Source organism: Bison bison, unplaced genomic scaffold (genome assembly GCF_000754665.1).
Source record: "Bison bison bison isolate TAMUID 2011002044 unplaced genomic scaffold, Bison_UMD1.0 scf7180017864466, whole genome shotgun sequence".
NCBI lineage: Eukaryota > Metazoa > Chordata > Mammalia > Artiodactyla > Bovidae > Bison > Bison bison.
Window position 1 is genome coordinate 13,974,670 of NW_011495027.1, and position 10,125 is coordinate 13,984,794.

Here is a 10,125-nt window from a genome sequence, read left to right on the forward strand (position 1 = left end):
GTAATGCTCAAAATTCTCCAAGCCAGGCTTCAGCAAATGTGAACCATGAACTTCCAGATGTTCAAGCTGGTTTTAGAAAAGGCAAAGGAACCAGAGATCAAATTGCCAACATCCACTGGATCATTGAAAAAGCAAGAGAATTCCAGAAAAACAATTATGTCTGCTTTATTGATTATGCCAAAGCCTTTGAGTGTGTGGATCACAACAAACTGTGAAAAATTCTGAGAGATGGGAATACCAGACCACCTGACCTGCCTCTTGAGAAACCTGTATGCAGGTCAGGAAGCAATAGTTAGAACTGGACATGGAACAACAGACTGGTTCCAAATAGGAAAAGGAGTATGTCAAGGCTGTATATTGTCACCCTGCTTATTTAACTTATATGCAAAGTACATCATGAGAAATGCTGGGCTGGAAGAAGCACAAGCTGGAACCAAGATTGCTGGGAGAAATATCAATAACCTCAGATACGCAGATGACACCACCCTTATGGCAGAAAGTGAAGAAGAACTAAAGAGCCTCTTGCTGAAAGTTAAAGAGGAGAGTGAAAAAGTTGGCTTAGAGCTCAACATTCAGAAAACTAAGATCATGGTATCTGGTCCCATCACTCCATGGGAAATAGATGGGGAAACAGTGGAAACAGTGGCTGACTTTATTTTTTGGGGCTCAAAAAAAATTTTTTTTTTATTTTATTGAACTGAATAATGTAACAGATATGCTATATTTTATAACAAACTTTCACATATATTTTCTGTTTAATACTTGAAAGATAGATAATTTTAGAAAGTAAGACTCAGACCCTCCCTTATGGGAGTTATTTCCTTAACTTTAAAAATATGTGGTATAATACATGTAACAAAGTTATCATCTTAACTGTTTTTAAATATACAGTTCAGAAGGTTAATTCCATTCACATTGTTATGCTAGCTTCATGGCAACAGATACTGTCTCTTTATTATAAAAATTGATAGAAATTTAATCTAATGAATACTCAATCTTTAGATTTTTCAAGAAAGTATATTTTATCTATATATGTATAGTTTTCACCAATGTTAGTTTTGACTAAGGAAAGTAACACTAAAATAAATTTCTGTAGTCACTAAATGCAATGCAAATTATTTTTTTATACTTGTCCTGAAGGTGTTCTTGATATTTTGTTTTCTGTTTTCTGAGAATCTATAAAGGAATTAAGATAGTTTTAGATTTCCACCCAAATTTAATGGTGGACTTTACAAATAAATAAGGAGCAATAAGTTCACATATCTGTGATACGCAACAAGGAAAACTTAGACCTCTTCTGACTCCATGTCACATCCCCTCTGTCCTCCCCCCCAAAAAAACAAGAAAAGTTTGATCTATTAATATAGAAAGATATCATATTCCAGAAATAATGAAATTTAATAAAACAATATTTCACATTTTAAGCCCCGTGGGAAGATCCTTATCTTTATTGGGTGGAAGAAAACTTAGACGGGCGACATCAAGTGACCACTGAGCCCACCACCACTGTCTACAGAGACTGCTTCTGCTCTTTTCCACAAGCAGATCCTACCATTTCTCAGACTCACTGTTTCGCTTGGGTTTCTCACAGCCTTGAGGCTTGACTGCTGCTGCCACCTAGCCCACTGACAGGACACGTAGTATCTCAATAGAACAGAGAGAAGACGGGACCATCGCCTGATTATAGTGTCATTGTTTATAGCCCCATTTTAAAAGAGAAAAGAACAGTTTTAAAGGCTAATGTAAGTTTCCATTATTATGTCACCCTTAATAACTATACTATTTTGCTGAAAAGAGATAAGCAAATGGAATTGAAAATAAGGGGCAAAGTCATAACACCAGTGCTCTATTTGGGCACTCAAAAATATTGCCAGGCAATATCTGTTCACTTTTCAACCATTTAACACATCTACTCCTTTGGATATGAAGTTTGTCAGATTCTTATAACTCTCCCTGCCACAACCAATGTTCAGTGTACGCAGTGTAAGAAACAAAACTCAAGAGCATGGCAAGTTCTTCTCAAAGCAGCAAGAAAACGAAAGGTCCACCTTAGAGTGTCTCTGTGTGAAAAGCCTACATGGCCATTCAATCAATAGCTCAGCACAAGTGTACTCAATTAATTTTTAAATTACCAACTCTTTATTTGGGGAATGGAAAATTTGCCACCAGGCTTATCATTACTTTTGTAAGTGATACCCATCACTGGATTGTATTTGCGAGTATTTTATTTGTTCTTGTGAACACAATTCCTAATACTGTAGTAATATAATAATAATAGTGCTTTTTTCATTTACAAAGTATTTACATGTTCAATGTACTGCTACCCACATGATGTTTTATACTACCGACAAAGAGCTGTTAAACTAGCAGTCAAGTAATAAATACCCCAAACACATCCCTTTGGAATGTACAGTGATCTGGAAATATCCTCATAAATTCAAGATTGCTCATTTGCTAATCAAATTTCAAATATGATCATTGCCTGACAAACTGATAATGAAGAACTAGTAATTCTGATAACCTGTAGGACAGATTCATCTACTTTTCTTCTGAGAGGTTACAAATGATCATTCTTGAGTTATCAAAAATAATTACCAAAATTTGTGCCTTAGTTTTTTCACCTGTGATATATTTCTGAAGGTGGCTCCTGGTCTCAGGATTATGGAATCAATTCAAGCCATTCAGGTGGTAGGTATAGGAGCAGATATTCTTTGAAAGTAACTGGATCAGTTCAGTTCAGTTCAGTCACTTAGTCATGTCCAACTCTTTGCGACCCCATGAATCACAGCACGCCAGGTCTCCCCGTCCATCACCAACTCCCGGAGTTCACTCAGACTCACGTCCATCGAGTCAGTGATGCCATCCAGCCATCTCATCCTCTGTTGTCCCCTTCTCCTCCTGCCCCTAATCCCTCCCAGCATCAGGTCTTTTCCAATGAGTCAACTCTTCGCATGAGGTGGCCAAAGTATTGGGGTTTCAGCTTTAGTATCAGTCCTTCCAATGAACACCCAGGACTGATCTCCTCTAGAATGGACTGGTTGGATCTCCTTGCAGTCCAAGGAGTCTTCTCCAACACCATAGTTCAAAAGCATAAATTCTTCGGCACTCAGCTTTCTTCACAGTCCAACTCTCACATCCATACATGACCACTGGAAAAACCATAGCCTTGACTAGATGGACCTTTGTTGGCAAAGTAATATCTCTACTTTTCAATATGCTATCTAGGTTGGTCATAACTTTCCTTCCGAGGAGTAAGCATCTTAATTTCGTGGCTGGAATCACCATCTGCAGTGATTTTGGAGCCCCCCAAAATAAAGTCTGACACTGTTTCCACTGTTTCCCCATCTATTTCCCATGAAGTGATGGGACCAGATGCCATGATCTTCGTTTTCTGAATGTTGAGCTTTAAGCCAACTTTTTCACTCTCCACTTTCACTTTCATCAAGAGGCTTTTTAGTTCTTCACTTTCTGCCCTAAGGGTGGTGTCATCTGCATATCTGAGGTAGTTGTTCTCTAATTAGCTTATGAGTTGTAGAGTCAGGTCAAAAGGTGATCTGTTGGCATTTGAGGACCACCTGTTCTTGTTGTTTAGTTGCTAAGTCATGTTGGACTCTTTGGGACCCCGTGGACTATAGCACACCAGGCTCCTCTGTCCATAGGATTTCCCTGACAAGAATACTGGAATGGGTTGCCATTTTCTTCTCCAGGGGATATACGTGACCCAGAGATCAAACCTGCATCTCCTGCATTGGCAGGTGGATTCTCTACGATTGAGCCACCAGGGAAGCTCCAAGCACCACCTAGGTAGACCTGAGTATTCTGGGGTACCAATTAAATTACATATTTAGCTTGATTATTTCAAGTAATTTATTTGTAAATGACATTGAAAAGCACACTGTTTAGCCAAAACAGATTTTGTGTACCTAACATTTCAATACCTGCATTCATTTTCAGAGCTGATATGAAAGAGTGTTAATGGAAAGAATGCATTTTTGTGTGATTTTAAATTTCCCACACACTGAGAAGAGCTCTAGACTGGTGTGATATCTGCTGTCGGGTGTAAAAAGGGTCTCAACTGCAGAGCCATTTGAAAGCCTCCTTTCTAAAAAATATTTTACAAGGAAGAATGTTTATGTCCAACTTAGTTTAGGGACTCACTGAAAAGCAAACATTTAAATAGGGAAGCCTGCAAACAAGTAGAAATATTTAGGTATATGCTAAATTCTGATCCTCTAATATAACACAAATTTAAATTCAACTCAGTTATCAGGTGTGCATAGGTTAAGTGTTGCCTTTCTGGGTTATGTTCCCTGGTAAAACTGGCTTGTCTCTTTCTTTGAGGGCCATAATGCATAATATTATGTGTATGGTTTTATACTATAAAAACCAAAGACATTTTGTTTTATACCAAAGTATAAAACCAAGACATTTTGCCCTTTATAAAATAAGTAAATACGCTTATCCGAATTTTAGCCTTAAATTAGCCTGAAATATTGGGTTCATATTTTCATTTCCAAATAATGAAGAATATCATATCTGAAAGGTAAAAAATAGTGAAAGAACTTGGTTGATTTTTATTTTTAAAACATTTTTGCCAAACTTGTTTCCTCAGATATTTTTTGCAGTTATAAATGGAGTGTTAAAGAATAAGCAGAAAACAATAGAAGAGGAAAGACTAGAGATCTCTTCAAGAAAATTAGAGATACCAAGGGAACATTTCATGCAAAGATGGGCTCGATAAAGGACAGAAATGGTATGGACCTAACAGAAGCAGAAGATATTAAGAAGATGTGGCAAGAATACACAGAAGAACTGTACCAAAAAGATCTTCACGACCAAGATAATCATGATGGTGTGATCACTGACCTAGAGCTAGACATCCTGGAATGTGAAGTCAAGTGGGCCTTAAAAGCATCACTACGAACAAAGCTAGTGGAGGTGATGGAATTCCAGTTGAGCTATTTCAAATCCTGAAAGATGATGCCGTGAAAGTGCTGCACTCAGTATGCCAGCAAATTTGGAAAACTCAGCAGTGGCCACAGGACTGGAAAAGGTCAGTTTTCATTCCAATCCCAAAGAAAGGCAATGCCAAAGAATGCTCAAACTACCGCACAAATTGCACTCATCTCACATGCTAGTAAAGTAATGCTCAAAATTCTCCAAGCCAGGCTTCAGCAATACGTGAACCGTGAACTTCCAGATGTTCAAACTGGTTTTAGAAAAGGCAGAGGAACTGTTGTAGCCATGCATTCCGGGAAACAAACTCACTGAGAAGGACAATGCAGATAGTGGAGTGCGGTTTATTACACCTGCGGGCCCAAGGCAGAGTCTCCTCTTAGCCAAGGACCCCGACCAGCATCTGTGAAAATCTTTTATACCCCATGTGTATGTGTCTGAACCCACCATTCCAAATTCCTTGAGACTTACATAAACCAAGGAAAATACAATCCCAATAACCCCATCATTCACGTGCTATGTGCTCATGTGCTCAAACAGTCAAACAGTTAGCCAATAATCAATAAACCTGAGGTTACACTCCAATAGATACAGAAAAATTTATGGCCTGTCTGGAGGAAAGGGTGATTAGTGTATGTTTTCTCTTAAGTGATGAGTAACCTAGATACGATGTTCAAGGTTCCCCTATCTGGAGGGGGTCTTATCCTTCTGTTGTTGTTTTCATAGGCATTAAACACAGAGTTCAGAGTCCATTGGAAAGCTGGCCGAACATGATCAGCATGAACAGGCCTTTTAGTCCAGGCCCTATGAATTCATTCTTCATTCCCCCCTCTTGATACTCTTAACTCATATTATGAGCATCATTCATAGGGATATATTGCACCCTGGCTCTCCGACCACCAGTTTGGGAGAATGACATCAACCTTCAGGTTGCTGCTAAGTTGCTTCAGTCGTGTCCGACTCTGTGCGACCCCATAGATGGCAGCCCACCAGGCTCCCCAGTCCCTGGGATTCTCCAGGCAAGAATACTGGAGTGGATTGCCATTTCCTTCTCCAATGCATGAAAGTGAAAAGTGAAAGTGAAGTCGCTCAGTCGTGTCTGACTCTTAGCGACCCCATGGACTGCAGCCTACCAGGTTCCTCCATCCATGGGATTTTCCAGGCAAGAGTACTGGAGTGGGGTGCCATTGCCTTCTCCGAAACTTCAGGTTACAGAGTTCATAATACATTGTAAAATTCAGGGTCCACAAAGCAGAACTATCAAGACAACTATAACAGTGGTAAATTTAGTTTTCCACCAATCACCCTTTGCCCAAGATAGGACCAAAGTCCAGAAAGGAATGTTTTCATTTGACATCGCTTTTACCTGGTTTTTCATATCATCTAAAGCAGTTGATATATTGCCAGATAAGTCAGGGCTGTATACACAACATTCAACCTTAATTATAACACAAGTCCCTCCTTGAGCAGCTGTGAGTATGTCCAAAGCCATTCTATTATGAATTACCGCTTTTCTCATTTGGATTTGCCCTTCATTTTAGGCTTGGATGGCTTTTGTTCTATCTAGGAGGGCCTGTTTTGTGAAATTAGTCAAGGCCTCTGTTTTAATCATGATATCTGTTGTCCCTATAGAGGGTACGAATAAGGCAGCAATATACTCATACCATCGAAACATGGATCTTGTCCACCTAGCATGTAAATAAGGTAGATTTACCAGGGTTACCGGGGTAGATTTACAACAAGTAGGTTAGGCTTTTGTTACATTGGCATTTATATCAAATGTAACCCCATGACCCGAGTCTACTGACTGTAGGTCTTACAGCAAGAGAGCAAGGAGAGGTTATGATTGGCAAGAGAGAGGAAAGTCTCTTTTTGTCATCCCAGAAAAGAGCAGAGTGGTTTAAAATTTCCTTGGCAGAGCGGTGACACCCACCAAGGAAGTCCATCCATCACTGACAGAGGCATAGCCCTACATACCCAGCAGTTGGAAGTGTTGTGGAAGTCTGCGTAGAAATGTGCCCATGAGATGAAAACATTGTCCTGCGTTGAAATGGAAGTTAAATTCAAAATCACGTTGATGAGGCCAAGCAGCAGAGTTGATTGTGTGGCTTCATCCTGAAGGGGCTTGTCCAGGATCTTCTTTTCCTTCTTCTTAAGGATGGTCTTAGTCTCTCGAGAGTCAGCGGGGTCCCTCTGTGCAGTCCACTCAGCGTTTTTTGGGTCTGCGTGGTATGTTTTCTTCACCCTCGTATGATGGATCTGAGGGACAACACCTGCAACTTTAATTGCAGTAGGGGTAGTTAGAATAACATAACGGCCCTTTCACCAAGGGGCTAGCAAACCATGTTTCCGATCTTTGACCCATACTTGGTCACCAGGCATAAACTCATGAATCTGTTCCCCAAGGGGGAACGGCACCCTTTCTTGTACAAACTTAGTTACCCGATTTATTACCTTACCCAGTTCCATCTGCTGTGAAATCCTATCCCCCCTTACCTGAGGCAAACTTGTTGACACCTGTTTTATTATGGGAGGGGGGCCTCCCATTCACAATTTCGTATGGAGAATAGCCTTCGGACTGTGGGGTCATCCTGAGTCTGAGCAGAACCGTCAGAAGCAAGTCCACCCAGGAGCAGTCAGTCTCTTTGATCCACTTGGAGAGTCTCTTTAATGTCCGTTGGTTCATTCCACCATCTCAGGAACTCTGGGCTTATATGCAGTGTGCAGTTTCCATTTGATGTTTAAAGTTTTGCTTACTTGTACTAAATCAGCTACAAAAGCCAGGTCATTGTCTGAACCAATGCTGATAAGAAGTCCAAATCTGGAAACTATTTGCCTAAGCAGGCACCGGGCTACTTCTGATGCTCTTTCAGTCCAGGTAGGAAGAGCTTCTACCCATACCGAGAACGTATATACCATGACCAGCAGGTAACCGCAACGTCAGTGAGGTTTCATTTCAGTGAAGTCCACTTCCAGGTGTTCAAAGTGCAGTGTGCCTTTCAGCTAAATACCTGGAGGTTTTTGTCTGAATACCGAGAGGCAGCATTAACCTGTGAGGAGGCAGCATGGCCTAGGTGGGTCACTTGTTGTGTTTGGCTTACCAGATTGTGTGCCAGCTCCTCCGGTACCAATAATTTGCCACTTGGCAATTCCCACCATCCCTTTTCAGTCTTGATGGCCCTTTCCGCTTTGGCTAACCTGACAACCATTGTCCTTATCAGGCTAGTGCCATCAGTATATAGGACCCAACTAGGGTCTGGAACCTTGTGTCCTTTAAAACAAACCCCAGATACCTTATCTCCTCCTTGCAGATCTGGGCCTTCTTCTTCAACACCCGGTAACTTGCTTCCATCAGCAGCTGGAGGAGTGCTTTTATCCCTTTCCAGCATTTTTCCTTGGTCTCGGCAGCCAGCAGCAGGTCATCCACATATTGTAGGAGCCAACATCCATACTCTTCTGGATGGAATGAGTTCAGGTCAGAAGCCAAGGCTTCCCCAAAGATGGCTGGGGAGTTCTTAAACTCTTGTGGGGGAGTCCAGATGAGCTGTTGCTTGGTGCCCCTGACTGGATCTTCCCATTCAAAGGCAAAGATGGGCTGTGACGCTGGGGCGAGGCATACGCAGAAGGCATCCTTGAGATCTAGGCTAGTATAAACTTTAGTCCTCAGCGGGATGAGGCTAAGTAAGATATAGGGGTTTGGAACAGTGGGGTGTAAAGTCACAGTAGCCTGGTTGACTAGCCTGAGATCCCGTACAGGCCTATAGTCCTGCCCTCCTTCCTTTTTGACTGGCAGGATCGGTGTATTCCAAGCTGACTGGCTCTACTAGAATGCCCGCTTGTTTCAATCTATTGATGTGGTGCAGTATGCAGGCCCAGGCCTCTATCAGTAGCGGGTACTGGCACTTTCTAACCGGGATGGTGCCTGGTTTGAGTTCTATTATCACGGGCTTGATGTCTAGCCAGCCTGGGGGGAAGGGGGTGAGGGTGAGGGGGGTTTGTCTTTTGTCCAGACCTCAGGGAATAATTGAGTTAGCTCGCTCTCATGCTCTTCTGGCCCACCCGGGTCTTCCTTCAGAGGCTCATGCAACCTCCACTCATTTTGGGGTGGTATTGAGAGAGAGAGCAAATAAGTCATAGTGCCCATCCAGAAGGTGGGCCTCTCCTCAGGGGAGAAAGTCACTTGTGCTCCTAGTTTGGAGAGCAAGTCTCTTCCCAACAGGGGTACTGGGCACTCAGAATGTAGAGGAATTCATGAATCACTTGGTGCCCCCCATCTGACATTTTCTGGGCTGGCAAAACGATTTAATCATCTCTTCTCCTGATACCCCAGTTACAGCGGTAGTCTTTTTGGACAGTGGTGCCACAGGTTTTACTACCGACAGTTCTGCTCCTGTATCCACCGTGAAGTCAATGTTTTGGTCCCCCACTTTTAAGGTTACCATGGGCTCTCGGGGACCTGATATCTCTGAGCCCCAGCAGCCCTATTTAATTTCCAAGTCAGCAAGCCCCACAACTGCAGGAGCTTCCTCTTCCTTCCTTGCCTTAGGGCATTCATTCTTCCAGTGGCCAAAAGCTTGGCACCAGGCACAGTGGTTTGGCTGTAACGGGGCCCGGGGCCTTCACTGGGACCGGTTGAAGGACTGTCCTGTCCCTGGGGCAGAGGAGGTTTTCCGGAGGGCGGGAGATGGACTTTCCCAGAGCAGCAGCTAACATTGCAAATCTCTTGTCTGTTCTCTTTCGTTCCCTCCAGCTCTCTGGCAGAGTGCAGTCTCTGCTTAATTCCAACGTCTCCCTCCCCTTCTTGTCAGTACTCACCAGGAGAGATGGGTATAGCTTGGGCGGTTTGGCTGGAGTCGGATCCTGGAAGTGCTGGCCAGAGGCTTCTGTCACTGGGATCGGAGCCTGCCGAGGTGGCAGCTCTACGACCTCGGGAAGAGCTGGCAGAGGAGCAGTGGCTACTGCAGGACTTCACCTGGGCCTGGGTTGGGCATTAAGGCAGCCTCCAATCCTGGTGGAGCACTGAGGCAGGAGCGTCATTATCCAGTATGGAGGAGGGGTCAGGTCTACCCGTCCACATCCTGTAGAATTTCCTTTTTTATCATCAGTCAATTTTTGTGCCATTAATATTTTTCCCTTTCCCTTGTGGATACAGAACCTTGTCCAAGTAGG

At 42.7% G+C, this 10,125-nt stretch overlaps 1 pseudogene; it reads right to left on the reverse strand.

The window, feature by feature from the left end:
• Nucleotides 1-5,757: 5,757 nt before the first annotated feature.
• LOC105003380 lies at nt 5,758-7,875 on the reverse strand (annotated as a pseudogene).
• Between the last annotated feature and the right edge of the window lie 2,250 nt (nt 7,876-10,125).